This window comes from Wyeomyia smithii, chromosome 2 (genome assembly GCF_029784165.1).
Source record: "Wyeomyia smithii strain HCP4-BCI-WySm-NY-G18 chromosome 2, ASM2978416v1, whole genome shotgun sequence".
Classification (NCBI taxonomy): domain Eukaryota; kingdom Metazoa; phylum Arthropoda; class Insecta; order Diptera; family Culicidae; genus Wyeomyia; species Wyeomyia smithii.
In genome coordinates, this window is record NC_073695.1 from 225,705,185 (window position 1) to 225,720,247 (window position 15,063).

Sequence of the window (15,063 nt, forward strand, 5' to 3'; positions counted from 1 at the left end):
ACAAAACCCACACCAAAACGTCTCACATTCGTTACCGTTTCACGTTAACAAAATGTCCGGTAACAAGGGTTGTATGCAGAGTGTCCATTTACCGACGGTTTTCAGCTTCTCAGGATTATTACTTCCTTACTTAAGGGGTAATATCTACCAAAAAAAAATTTTTTTGCACCATTTTTTTATTGGTCTAAATCATGCTAAAACTAACCAAGAATCAAAATCTACATCGCCCAAGTACAGATCTAAACTCAAAGTTCGTTTAAGTCAATTTTTACCGAACAACTTTTATACTCCAAAATCGTTTCATTTAATTTGGCGATGCTCGTTTTTCTTTTTATTTCGAGGTTTTTTTTTTTATTCTCGCTTATTTACCGTCGGTCTAGTTCCGCCACTGTTGTGGCCAATCACCGACGCCCAGGGAGACGACTCCACACCCAGGACCCTAACTCACGACCCGTTTATTAACGGACCGGCGCCAACGGCTTTACTTCCTCATGCGATGGAAGGCGTGATCCCAGAGATTTTTCGCCTCAGAAAATCTCCCGGTGTCGGCTAGGATTGAATCTAGACCAGTTGGATTGGTTGTGAGTGGATCACGCCATCTCACAACCATCGACACCTATGTCGGCGGTGGGATTCGAACCCAGGCGTCGAGTGTGGTTGGCGGAGACGTTACCAACCACACTAGGCCCCCGCTCTATTTCGAGGTTTTTAAACTAGCAGAAGTTACCTATGATCGTTATCGTGTTTCAAATTTGAAGTATAGAGGTCTCTGCATCAAGTTTCGACCGTTATAGCGTCTCTACAGAACGTGTTTGCTCACAATTTCCCTTAGTTTAGTCGATCAGCCGTTCTCGTTGTGAACATTCTTTGTTTGAGTTTTTTGTTAAAAAGTAACTGTTAGTTATATTCAAACGTACTTAAATATGAGTGACAAGTTTGAGTTTTTCGTGGGATCGGGCGCCAACTGTGTCATAGTCGCTGAGTATCGCATGTCTGATATCGCGAAAGAGGCTAGGCGCAGCCATACATCAGATGACAAAAAGGAAGAAGAGGAAAATAAAACCCAGGAAAAACAACTTTACGGCGCAGTGATAGCTGACTAAAGGTATGAAAATTATTAGGGGCTTTATTATTGCGATTCTCAAGATTTATAGCATTTTGAGAATTTAAACGCGTTTTTTTCAAAACCATGTTTTCAAAATCGGCGAGCAGTAGAACTGAAAAAGTTTACATCCGATTGACTTGAAATTTTAACTGTAGCTTCTTCATTAGATTATTTAGTGAAGTACACACGATTTGAGCGATTGATTAACAACAACTAAAGTTATCACGATCAAAGTCGATTTTTTTTGTCGAAACAGAACTTTTTTTTTCAAACCGTTGCCATTTTGCGAAGAAAAACTCTAAAAATATAATCATGTGTACTTCACTAGCGACACTTATTTAGATAATGTAAAGAAATTTTATTTTGGTTATAGGTGGAGTTGGGCACGACTTCTACTGCTCGCCGCGAAATAACTTTAAAAAAAAAACGGTTCACGGCAATCGCTGCACATCCGCCATTTTGTGGCAAAAATAGCAATAAAAATATTTTTTCTATTCTGCAAGAGTTGCTCAATCCAATGATATATTATTTATATACCTTACATCTCAAATGTCCTGTAAAAAAATTCATGAAAACAGTCTTGTTTTTTGAGTCCGTATCCGCCGGTCCGGCAGAACAAAGCGATGAATTAAAGATCTTCAATGTGGACGAATACCAGCCATGGCTTCCACCTGTCTTCGGGACAGGTTCTCGTCGGCAGCCCGGATCTGCCTCTTCTGCGTTGTTCTTGTAGATTCCAGTCGAGTGCTTCTTTGCACATCTCGTTCGCTCCGTTCCTCAAGGTATGCCGAATCCACTTCCACCTACGCTCTCGAATTTCTGTCGCTATCGGCCGTTGATGAAATCAACGATGGAGCTTCTGGATATCCAATTGTCAGGCCACAGCATTTCGATGGCTGTTCCGTTGATTGATGCCTTGCAGCCTAAGAACAATCTGGGAAGCAGCCGGTACCCTCGTCTCCGCACATCCTTTCCACTATGTTTTTCGGAGTAGTGTCCGGCCTGCTCACTGCCAATATTTCGCTCCTTACCTGTGCGAAACGTGGACAAACAAATATGGAGCCTCTCGACCCATCCGGCTAAATGGACCATTCCCGCTGCCACCTGCCCATCGAAGTTGACCTTCTGGTGGTTCGTACACCTCCCGTGAGCCATCGCTTTCGACCACACCGGGTCCGCCATACCTGAGTATGGACGTTGCCACGCTAGCTAGCAGCTTTCGACTGCTGCTAAATACCGCTGTGCTAATCGACATCATGTGCTATAATGCCGCTATAGTCGTGGCAGCTTTCTTGCAGGTGTAGTCGACATGGCTCCCAAACGTGAGCTTGTCGTCGACCATTACCCCCGATCGCCGCCCTATGTTCCGATTTGCGGTTGTTCACCATGATGGCTCCGTTTTGTGATGCGCTAACTCTAGTTTCCTGGAGTGCATCTAATCCTCAACTACGCATATGGATAGCGCGGCTTTCAACTCAACCTCGCTGACTGACTCGCCGTAGACCTTTAGAGTTATATCGTCCATGAAGCCCACAAACACCGCTCCCGGTGGGAGATTCAGCTTCAGCACACCGTCATTCATGGCATTCCACAGTACAGGCCCAGGATGGTACCCCTGCTTTTACCCATGCTGAGCAATCTAAGCTGAACTGCTAAAGCCCTTGGTCTCCCCGGGACCGCCGTTAGGCATTACTTCAGGGAGAGGGCCCGTCGTGCTTTTTGCACTTACCTCTATGGGTAGCAGAGCAGCCTATACAGGCCAGTTAGTTAACCGTTAACTAACTGGGGCACGTCGATGGTTTCCCGTCGATTGGTGCCCTGCAAAATACCAACGATCTGTGATGCTGCCGTGATGACCGCATCCCAGATTTCCCTATTTTCGCACATCCTACGCACTATATTCTCTGGCGTGGTGTCCATCCCACTTATTGCCAGCATTTCGTACCGTACCCGCTCGAAGCGCGGACATGTGAAGAACACATGCTCTGCGCTTTCTTCCGCACCCGTACAAGCGGGGCACATAGGGGACTCGGCGTACCTGAACCTATGCAGGTACTGCCTAAAGCAGCCATGGCCTGACAGGATCTGTGTCAGATGGAAGGTTACTTCCCCATGGCGCCTATTAATCCAGCCTTTTGTAGTGTTGGACCACTCCCGCTGCCACCTGGCCATTGAGGATGACCGTATGGTGTTGCGAATACCTCTCGTGTCGCGTTGGTCGAAGCACTCTACATCCTCTTTGACGATGATGCTGATGGGAATCATGCCATCCAGGACGCAAACCGCCTCGTACGACACTGTTCGGTATGCGCACGCGACCCTTAGGCACATTAGTCTGTACGTACTCTCGAGTTTGCCGCGATGGCACGAGGTACTCAATACCTTGGACCATACTGGTCCTCCATACCTAAGTATGGACGTGGTCACGCTAGCAAGGACTTTGCGCCGAGCTGTTTGCCATCATGCGAGATAGCGCTGCCACAGCCATGAAAGCTTTCTTGCAGGTATAATCGACGTGGCTCCCGAACGTGAGCTTGTCGTCGATCATAACCCCCAGAAGCTTCAACGAGCGTTTTGAGGCGATAGTGCATGTACCGGCACTTATCGATGCCTCCTGCTCAGACTTTCTGTTATTTACAACAATAACTTAACAATAACAATAACGCCGTAGACCTTTAGAGTTATATCGTCCATGAAGCCCACAAGCGGAAATCGGAGCGCATTTCTGACCCTCATGTGTGTTGTAGACTAGCATTCGGTTCAGAAAACAGCTTTCCAGAATCTTATACAGTGGCACCGGCACTCCGAGACTCCGAAGCGAGTAGGCTATAGAGTCCCAGATTGCACTATTGAACGTGTTTTGCACGTCTAGCGTGACAATTACGCAATAGCGAATGCCCCTTCTTTTACGCTGGAGTGCTACTTCGGCCAAGAATAGCATCCACCGTGGACTTACATTTGCGGAAGCCGAACTGGTTGCTTGACAGACTCTCGGTGAATCTCAGAAGTTTGTGTCTAGCAGACAGACTGGTCTATATGCCGATGGGTCACCTGGTGATTTCCCGGCTTTAGGCAGTAATACCAGTCTTTGTCGCTTCCACTTATCCGGGAAGAGGCAATTTTTCAAGCATTCCTGCATGACCGCCCTGAACAACCCGGGGCTACCTTTATGACCGTCTTAATTGCCAGGTTTGTGATTCCGCCTGGTCCCGCTGCCTTGCTCTCCTTCAGGAAGTTTTCGATCTCAATGAGTTTACCGTTCGTTACCCTAGCCGCCTCCTCTGTGCGGCTGCTGTCACTCGTTATTTGTGGTGATTCAGCAGCCGGAGGCCAGGAGTCGGCTATTGCGTTGGTCTTCAATTTCTAGGCTGGCAAGACCTCGGCATGGCGGCGTAGCACGCCCGCGATGGTGTAGTAATAAGTTGGTCCGCACTCAGAGGGGCCCTCCCCCCTTCTAGGTCCCAACTTATTGCTTAATACATCGGCATCAAAGTGCGATGCCTTCCAGTCGCGAGTGGTTGGGTTATTGGCACTACCCGTCGCTTGCCGCCTCGTGTCCACCGACCGACTGGTGGTCGCTATTAGTGTGGCCGTTGTTTCGTCCGAGGCTTCCGAACGTCACGTCGATAATCGATTCCGCGCCGTTTCTGCTGTAGGTGCTTTTGGCACCGACTTTTGCCAGATCTAAGTTGAACTTAACCAAAGCTTCCAACAGGATCTGGTCCCTCTGGTTAGTGTAGCGACTTACCCACTCAACAGCCCAAGCGTTGAAGTCGCTTGCCACTACCAAAGGCTTTAGGCCTGTTAGTTCCAGGGTTACCCGGTCGACCATCTGGGCGAATCTTTCTGTAGATCAACGCGGTGGAACATAGCAACTGCAGTAGAATTCCCCGTTCACCTTGGCAACCACGTAGCCCTCGTTCAAGGTCGATACAATCTCTAAAACCTGGTCCATATGGCCGCCATCCCGGACTTATCAAGTTCAGGTTTAATTGCGTCACCCTCACGCCTGCGGTTTAGTAGCCGGCTTGCTAGCCGGGCACTTGGGGTCTCCCGTGACGTGCTTAGCGTCCTGCTTACCGGTGCATACTAAGCACTTAAGAGGCGCCCCGCAGTCCCGCGCTTTATGGCATGCCCGACCGCAGCGTCGGCATACGCTGGACTTGTCGGACCCTTTACAGGACCACGACTTAAGTCCCAGCTCGAAGCACTTGGAGCAAACATCTGTTGGAAGATGCCCAGCGGGTATAGCGACCAACCTACCTTCAGCTTGGCTTTTCTTCTGGGCTTTGCTTCCTTCAGATAATGGAAGGTCCCAGAGAGCCCGTTTCGGAGGCGAATTGCCTCTACGGCTACCATGACCCCGCATTTCTTCTCGAGGGCTTGTGCAATGTAGCACCCTTTGGTGCTTCATGAGCGCGGCGTAGTCGACTCTCACCCTGTTGATGCAGATGCGCAGCAACAGAAGATTCTGTTTCAAGTGCTTCGAGATATTGCTACGACAATCCGCAAACTCCGTTATGGCATCGAGTGGTGCCGACAGTGCCTCCGCTCTTGGTAGCGTTTCTATTTCTGGTTGGACAGCCGCCGCTACCAGCAAATCATCGGAGCCGCGTTCGCTGTCTGGGGTAGCATTAGGGGAACCTGCCTTACTACTACCTTTGACCGCGTCTGTCGGCCCTGTGGCTTTGAGCATTGCCACCTTTCCGCCGCCCTTAACTGAATCGGTTGGTCCCGGTGGGGGCCTCAGGATACCACTTCTAGCGAATGGATTTGGTAACCCATCTGCTCCCGCATTCGCTCCTGCGTTCGATCCCGCATTCGTACGCATGTACTTATCCATGTTTTAGTTAAATGGGTCCCTCTTCCAGGCGCTATCCTTATTCATAATGGAGAAGTCGCCTCTTTGGTCCCATGGTGGGCTATGACGAAGCAGTGAGGTCATGGCAAGGGTAGGACGCCAATAGCTCATTATGAGCAACTATGTCGCCACCGAACGGCGTAAGTCAGAGAAGGGAATCCTTAGACCAATTTCCACCATCTGATCCTACTCCAGTCTGATTCACACCAGGCAATAAACATTAACGTACTGGAAGGCCCGCCAGGTTTTACGGGACGGAGACCCCTGCTGCCGTTTGTCTCCTCGCCGTTTCAAGCCGTTGTCACATGACTTCACTAAGAGAGCTCGGTGCAGGTGCCAGCCCTACATCGTGGTATAGAACGTGTACCGACTCATATCCTCAAAAATTGCGACCAGTTATCATAATTGGAGCCTTACTTGTATCGGTCTCCAATGGGCAGGTTAGTGCATTTGGGCGATGAGAGAGCCGTATTCACTCTGATGAAGCTGCTTGCGGGTACCGTGGCTTTCGCAGGGAGTCAACAGCCCAGTGTACGATCAGGTCCTTGCTCACCTTTAAGGAGTTGGCGATCACGATGAGGACTTCATTCGTAACCCTTATCACCTTCTCACTTCGACACGGCTGTTGTCGCTCACGGATTGGATAATCGGCAGTTTTCCCGGCCATCCCCGGTCTATGTCTGAGATCCTGAGTTCCACGTTGGACGTGAGACTCGACCGCCGAGCCAGGTCCTTGGCCGTAGCGTGGGAAGTGTCCCACGGTGATATGCTCCAGCATCGCTAGTGATTGCTCTGCAGGCGCCAACACGCCGGCCATGGCCATTACGATCCTGTAGGTGTTACCCCACGGGTTCGTATTGGCACTTGCGAATAGCCTCTCGAAAAAGGCTCCTCAAATACCGCGGCATCGGAATGCGATACTTGCCGCCTTCCGTTGTGGTCTACACTAAAGCAAACCGACATCATCATCACTATTCATCACTATTGGCGTATCCTTTGTATACCCTCTAGCTTGTGATAAGTCCTGGGCTGTAGAACTTCACATCGATGATCGACTTCGCACCTTTCCTGCTCACCGTACTTTTGGTTCCAACTTTGGCCAGATCTAGGTTGAGTTTTACAAGATCTGACCTTTCTGGTTCGTACAGCTATGCTTCCACTCAATGGCCCAAGCGTTGAAGTTACCTTCCACCATCAACGGTGTTAGGCCCGTCAACTTCATGTCGACTATCTGAATAAACCTTTCGATAAATCAATGTGGCGGAACGTAACAACTGCAGTAGAATACTCTGTTCACCTTGTCAATCGCGTATCCTTCGTTTGAGTTTGATACAACCTTTTGAACCGAGATCGTGCTCGTCTATATCGTCGTCTATGGACTTATACGCGACCCAGTTACCGTATCAGGGAGGGACGCGTTTAGAGTCCGAAACATTTTCGAGTTTAAGTTGAAAGTTTAAAATAGCAAGAAGCTAGTTTCAAAAAAAGTAAAAAAGTATGATGTTTGACTGAAAGAAGAATCTCAGATAGTTGATTATTTGATTTTATAATTTACTTGAACGCCTAATAATGTAGATGTATTTGAATCTGTACCTAAACTACAATCTTCTGTTTATAGAACTGAAAATACAATAAGCTGTCCACATTGAGGAAATTCCAAAACCCAAACAAAAAAAAAATCTCACAATACCAGTCTTACCCAGCCTGAATTCTAGGACAAAATTTTGCCAATCGAAGAAACATCCGACTTACTATCGATGATTAATAAAGCCTATTAACAAACCGACAGAACAGCTTCTGCGGAGTGTAGTACTGTGTAGTACAGCCCATTAGGAACGGATGGCGACCACGGGTCTCAAGTGCTGCCCGTAAGTACCATCACAACCCGGCGCTGTGCGAATGGAATGAAATTTTTAATTGAATTCCTTTTCAGTGCAATAATTATGCTCTCTCTAATAATCCAAGCTCGCACCGAAATGGGCGACATTTTTCGTCCGCGCCAAAGTAATTTGGCTGTATACCAGAGCGGAAAGTTTCTTTCTGCATCTGTCAGCAGTTGGCTCGTGGAAGCGCAAGTGCAAGCGGTAGGAGCTGCCCGCGTTTTAAATGAGTGGAAAGTTTCCTTCGGATGAATTATAAAACGCGAAAGAAAGAAGAAGGAAAGGATAGCGCACTGTCCAGCAGTCGGAAGCGTGTTGGATAACTGGCTGAATTCATCATCATCATCATTCGCGTCGTCGGCGTCGTCATCATTTGGGAAAATTTAGCAGAATTCCATCTTTCGAAGCATTCTTTTTACGAAAGTCGAATTTTCTACTGAATAAGAGCACAGTCCGTCTTGCGCTTGCTTCTGTTCTAGATGCTGCTAGCGGACATAATTGGAAGCAGTTCGAAGCTACGCGAAGCGAAAAAACGACTGCAACGGAGTGGTGACTGCACGCAATTTGTCAGAAACAGACAACGGTTTATTGCATATTCCGAATTAATTATTCAAAATCAAATATAACTTGATGAGTAATTGTTGAATATTTTTCACTAAAGTTTGAACTACCGACAGAACATTCATTTTATTAGAAAACAGTAATTAAATTGAACTGGGTCCTAAATTGTATGACCGAAGTCAAACACATAAATGCCAGTTAATCATTTCAAGGCAACGTTTGAAAGTTAAAAGTCCTTACCAAATAGAAATGTAATTTGAAATTGAGTCTCGCCGAGAATTCGAAAACAAATTAACAAATTTGCAATATCAGATGAGCTACGAGCCACTGCCACTCGCAATTACTTCGGGTCTAACTGCTTCAAACTTAAAATTAATTCACGTTTAGACATAAAAACAAAGCCAAACTCGGCGGGATGAGAGAGCGAGAGAGACAGCAAGGGAGAGCCAGTTTGTTTGTCGGCATGTAGGCACTTCCATCGAACCGGTATCAGTCGGACTGCCGGCGCTTCCCGTTTGAAGAAACTTGGACCAGTTTTGGAGCTCAAATCAATTTCACGGCTAATTTAACGCCAAAGTAACTAAAACACAATTTAATTGCTAAACTTTTTGATGAAATTTTTGGACCGGTGCTTCGGCGAAGAAGGAGTGATTAGAGCTGATGAGAAAGTCCGGGAACTTGCGCTGTAAAACGAATTGAAAGTTTACGATTGTTTGTTCGCCGTTCGGAGCCACTTTGATGAGATCTGCCAATTACGTTAAAGCTAGCTGCAACTTTTTCCTTGCTACTGAAAAATAAAAACAACATCATTTTTCAACTCGGGAACAATCTGTGATCGGAAATTTCAATCGCTATGCCACCATTAACGCACTGCTAGCACTCGAAAAACGACCCGCAAACATTTATCAGCATGGCTATCGATTCGATTTGGGCCGTAGGAAAAGTAAGACATTCGACATGATTGCCCACCAACACGACGAAAGCAGCAATCGTTCAGCAAATGAAGCACAATTTCCTCGTCGGCACTAATCTCCTGGCCAATTAACGTTGATTAGATTAATTTATTTTCCCAGTAGGGGCCTCCACCCGAGGATTCATCGTGGGCGGATGGATTTCGGAGCTGTTTTTCTTTTCTCCTTCCGCAGAGCCGCGACGACGTCTTCTTCGCTGCATCCTTTGTGGGAAACTTATTTCTGAGTAAAGACGATTCAGTAGTCCGTAAATTCTATTGTTAAAATGTTCCGAATGAACAGGACCGTGAATTGCTTTGAACCTTAAAGTGATTTTTGAAAATATTGAACTCTATTAAAAGACGCATAAATGTACAAATACATCCCAAATTAGACCGAGAATGTCGAAAAAACTGCATACCCATTATTAAGTGAAAACTCAACCCTGGTTGAGTAGAGTAGATTCGAACATGTACATGTGTGGGAAACAAAACATAGATAAACTTTATGACATAACCAGATTATCGCCTGTTGGGATTCGACTGTGGTGCCCGTTTGCACCACTGGATGAATAAGGCTTGGGAGCTACTTGGAAGCAAAACACACGCAAAAAAAAAAACGAAAAACCGAACATCCTCCACTTCAACGTCGGAGAGAATAGAGCTAAGCTTGGATCAAGCTTCTATGAGCTTATTTTTTATACTTTTGCTGCTTCTGAACTTTCAAATGAAACTGTTAATTCTAGAAACAGTGAATGCAGTAGACGCTGAAGCGGTGGCCTGGTCATACAGCTACTGCTTCTCCATCCAATCATACTTTGGCTCTACGGTACTTGCAGTGAGATTATTTTGCTTATTTTTCGCTTGCGAGCTTCACTGTCGAACAATGGGTTTGCAGTTCTATTAACTGGTTAAATTTAAAATCATTTCGTAGTATTCTCCTATAAGAAGACCAAACTAGAAATGCCAAGCAGCACAATGTGTACACCAAATACAGCAAATTACAACCTTTGCTACGACGCGTAGAACCCAGGACACCAATGGCAAACTTGAAAGACGGTTCAGACAATAAAAAGCTCGAATTTTCCACGCTCAACATCTTTGTTCTCGTCTCGCAGGCGAAGACGTCTAGAACTTCGACGCGATGAGATCACCAGAACGACTTGTGTGTATTCATTATGAAAATTGGATCCATCAATTGCTTTATCTCCCATGATCACATTTGCTGAAACCGACGACGAGCAGTAGCACAATTGTGGCCCACAGGACAAAAGCCATTTCTAGAGCGTAGCGATTCCAGGCAAAGTTTTGCATTATTTCGCCTAGAAGAAGCCACTGGCAAGTCAACAAACTATCGGATTATCGCTGCAATCAGATTATAGTCAAAGATTAACAAGTATGATGCTACGGCGTTCCGTGACCGAAGTTGGTAAATCTTAATAATGATTGCTTCTTTGTTTCCCAGTTCAGGTTTTATGATGCAAATATAGGTTGCAGATTATAAACATATGCGAAAATGAAATAACCATGAATTATTTAAGCGGAGTGCACTATGGTGACCTCAACTAAAACAAATGATCAAGAACGTTATCGAGAACGTATTCTCATTTACGAAATAAAGAATAGTTATTAACGAATAAATTAATTTCATAAAACGCAAAGCCAACCTCAAATAACATTTGTACGCTGAACGCGAATAATTTGCAATTGTATCGGAAATATCAACTATAACGCGTTAACCAGTCCACATAAGCACTGAGGAGGACTGTACGTCACAGTCGAAGTATATATTTGCGGACTGAATTTCAATATTTAATTCCAAAAAATTTAGTAGAGTAGAACGGAAACCGATAACTATTTCTTTGATTGATCTATAACGCGTTGTTTTTCTTGTGATATGATGTATTATGTGCTAGAGGAAATAACGTGGACGAAATCCATAAGCGTAATTAACAGTGTCTCGGTTTGGCTGTCACATAATCGCAGCATCGACATAGGCACACCAGATACATTTGAATAAATGTCGTGGTTATTGAATGTTAAAATTATTGTATTAAAATAGTCATACCGGGCACAATCATAATAGTGCGCACATAGTTTGGCATATTACCCTTTATGAGAGTAAATTAAAATACCAATAAACGCGACAAACAACATCCATACCACGTTAACTAATAAGGTTTCCACTTTATTATTTAAAAAAATGTTTCTGTATAGTAATATTAGTTCTGAAGCTAAAGAAAAGAAATTAAATGGATTTGAAAAGGAAGCTTCTGATATTTTTTGTCGCCTATGTAGGGGGAGAAGGTATTAAGAAAAGCGTGACGATTTGTAACGTACAGGCGAGGGGATGGTTTCATGATCAAACGAACAAAATATATTAATTTGATATTTTTGATGAAAAGTGGATATGGAAGAAGCATCATTTGACACACATGATACCACTGGAGCATATCCAATCATAGCAATCTAACACCATCTTCAGAATTCGTGGAAGGATCTTGAATTGGGAAGTTGAACCATATATTATTTACGTTCAATATTTTATTTAACTTTTTATTATCGCAATAGGAGGAGAGCCCGGACATAGAAGTTATCGATATATGAAAATGTAAGAGTTAGTATTGATCTTGTGGGTTTACCTTCACACGCACTGACGAAACTACCCATGCAGCATCAATCATAGTTGGTCTCCGTTGTTCTGTGGTTAGCGATGTCGGTCGGCTAGCTCTCCCACACGATTATGATGTCGGGTTCGATCCCCGATCAGGTCAAGGATCTTTTCGAGCTGGAAATTACCTCGACTGGGGCACGATGTATCGTTGTACCTTTCCTACAACATGCAAAATGTGCCAAAAACAATATCGATAACGAATTCTCTTAAATACCTTATAATCTGGTCGAGTTGATCAAGAACGCATTAGCCCTCCAGGCTAGCGTGCGATATTGTTATTGTATCAATGATAGTAACCCATGAGTCAGCAAAAAAAAAATTATAGCTCTATCAGCAGGGAAGCATCACTTCTTGGATTCGATACTGGTATCGAAGGCAAGTGCCGATACTTCGATATTATCGCGAAAAAAATATCGATGTTTCAAGATGTTTTTGTTCGAAATCGGGCTCGTTTGAAGCTGTTTTTTTGCATATTTATTGCCCGCGATACAAAAAATAGGATTGTTAAATTTAATTAGTGCAAACAGTTAGTGGAAGAGAAGAGTGCAGCACGAGCGAGAATGCTGCAACACCAAACGAGGGCGAACGTGGAGCGCTACCGACGCGCACGGAACAGGCAAAACTCGGTCTTACGGAAGAAGAAGCGCCAGGAGGAAGATCGAGATCGCGGGGCGATGAAGGCACTGTACCGTGCGAATGACACACGAAAGTTCTACGAGAAGCTGAACTGTTCCCGCAAAGGCTATGTGCCACAAGCCGACATGTGCAGGGACCTGGGCGGCAACCTTCTCACGAACAAGTGTGAGCTGATTGACAGGTGGAAGCAGTACTACGATGAGCACCTTAATGGCGATGTAGCAGAGGACGACGACGGAGTGGTAGTAGATCTCGGTGTACGCGCAGATGACGAAAGAATCCCAGCCCCTGACCTCCAGGAGGTTAGAGAGGAGATTGGCCGGCTGAAAAACAATGAAGCCGCTAGAGCTGACCAACTCCACAGCGAGCTGTTAAAACAAGGTGGCGAATCACTGGCTAAGGCGCTACACTGGGTTATTGCCAAGATTTGGGAGGAGGAGGTAGTACCGGAGGAGTGGGTGGAGGGTACAGTGTGCCCCATCTACAAAAAAGGCGACAAGTTGGATTGCTGCAACTACCGCGCAATCACGTTGCTGAACGCCGCCTACAAGGTACTCTCTCAAATTCTGTGCCGTCGACTATCACCGTTTGCAAGGGAATTCGTGAGGCAATACCAAGCGGGATTTATGGGTGCCCGCGCCACCACGGACCAAATATTCGCGGTACGACAGGTCCTACAGAAGTGCCGTGAGTATAATGTGCCCACACATCACTTGTTCATCGATTTTAAATCGGCATACGACACAATCGTTCGAGACCAGCTATGGCAGATTATACACGACTACGGCTTTCCGGATAAACTGACACGGTTGGTCAAGTCGACGATGGATCGGGTGATGTGCGTAGTTCGAGTTTCGAGGACACTCTCGAGTCCCTTCGAATCTCGAAGAGGGTTACGGCAAGGTGATGGATTATCGTGCTTGCTATTCAACATCGCTTTGGAAGGTGTGATACGTAGGGCTGGTATCAACACGAGTGGCACGATTTTTAGAAGGTCTGTTCAGCTCTTTGGCTTCGCCGATGACATTGATATTGTAGCACGAACCCTTGAAAAGATGACGGAGACGTACATCAGACTGAAGGCTGAAGCCGGACGAATTGGACTGGCCATAAACGCATCGAAGACCAAGTACATGAGAGGAAGAGGTTCCAGAGAAGACAGTGTCAACCTCCCGCCACGAATTCATATTAGCGGTGATGAATTCGAGGTGGTAGACGAGTTCGTGTACCTTGGCTCACTGGTGACTGCTGACAACGACACCAGCAGAGAAATTCGTCGACGCCTTATGGCAAGATCGTGCCTACTTTGGACTCCGGAGGACACTCCGCTCGAATAAAATCCGCCGCCGCACGAAGTTAACCATCTACAAAACACTGATCAGACCGGTAGACTTTTACGGCCACGAAACCTGGACTATGCTCATGGAGGACCAACGCGCCCTTGGGGTTTTCGAACGAAAGATGTTGCGTACCATCTGTGGTGGAGTGCAGATGGAAGATGGATCATGGCGGGGGCGGATGAACCATGAGTTGCATCAGCTGCTGGGAGAACCACTCATCGTTCAAACGGTGAAAATCGGGAGACTACGGTGGGCTGGGCATGTCGTTAGGATGTCGGACGACAACCCGGTGAAAATGGTTCTTGATAACAACCCGACTGGAACAAGGTGACGGGGCGCGCAGCGAGCAAGGTGGCTCGATCAAGTGGAAGACGACTTGCGGGGCCTCCGCAGTCGACATGGCTGGCGAGCTGCAGCCATGGACCGAGTTGAATGGAGACGACTTCTTCGAACAGCAAGGAACACTTCGGCCTGGAGCTGACTGGTAAGGTAAGTTAATTTAATTAAACCTTTTTGCTTCGCTAAAGTAACTAAACAGCTTTTGTAAATGTTTCGCCAATAATGTTCGTCAAAAACATCAAAACTTTTCTGGTCCGTGGAGCTATTATTACACCAGTCGCGTCGCGTCGCGTAATATATCAAGTAAAATAAAACACTGAAATACGAATTGAATTGGAATTTTTTCTTGAATTTTACTGTGATGAGTTGAAATTTTGGTGCACATTATCGATGTGACGGTGAGATTGATATCTGCTATGTATTTCATGCAATAAATTTTGGCGAGGTGATGGACGACAAGATCTGTCTCAACCTGGATGGCAACGACTGGCAGGGCAAAGCAAAGCAAAGCCTTGGTGCAACATTCTGATTCGGAACTCGACGTTCTGTTTATTATACACAGAAATTCACACACCAAGTTCTTCAAGAAGGTGCTGCTGTGGCAGACAATCAGCGAGGATGTCAAAGCCGCTCTTCTCTCGCTTAGGACTGAACGGGGAAATTTATAGTACGAAGTGCCTGGCTGAAATAGCGTCGTTCATTAAGGAATACCATAAGA